Below are 691 nucleotides of genomic sequence, written 5' to 3'. Positions count from 1 at the left end.
TATTTAATATTGGATTTACTAGACTGTGGATGATGTCTATTGTAATTGATTATTTACATGTGCATGTATGTACGATACTGTATGTCCTGTGGGGTGGAGCCCTGTGTGTCAGAGGCTCCTGGATTATGTCGTTTATTTATATTTTTATGCAGTTAAGTGTGGGACCCGGTTGGGAATCTGCTTTATTAATCCCAAATCGAGTTCCACGTCACCCACCCCGTTTGGGGGGCGTGACAAAAGCGCCACGTGTTACGCGCAGAATGGATGAAGTCTGCTGGTGCGGTCAGAGTGGAGGCAGCTCATGGGACAGATGTCGCGCGCGGAGGAAAGAGCAGGCTGGCGCATTAAGTCGCGGGGCCCACGCGGAGGTACGCTCTAACGTGCGCTGATGGCTGCGTGGAAGACACGCGCGCCCTAAGAGATCGGCGTGCTGGTGACACGTGTGAGAGAGAGTGGGGAAAGGCGGAGAGAGATAGTGGCTTGGCTCGGCTTGGTGCGGCTCGGTGCGGCTCGGCTGAGGCTTGGCTCCGGATGGTTGAAAACATGGCTTTCATGGCTTATTTTGTGTAGCTTTTTACACTGTAAATAATTAAGCAAAAACTAGACAAATTCCAATTAAAAATATTATGAATAAAAATAATGGATTTGTTTAATTAAAGCTTAAATATTTTAATATTATATAAATCAAAAG

This window comes from Morus notabilis, unplaced genomic scaffold (assembly GCF_000414095.1).
Source record: "Morus notabilis unplaced genomic scaffold, ASM41409v2 Scaffold240, whole genome shotgun sequence".
Classification (NCBI taxonomy): domain Eukaryota; kingdom Viridiplantae; phylum Streptophyta; class Magnoliopsida; order Rosales; family Moraceae; genus Morus; species Morus notabilis.
This window is presented reverse-complemented; position numbering follows the sequence as displayed.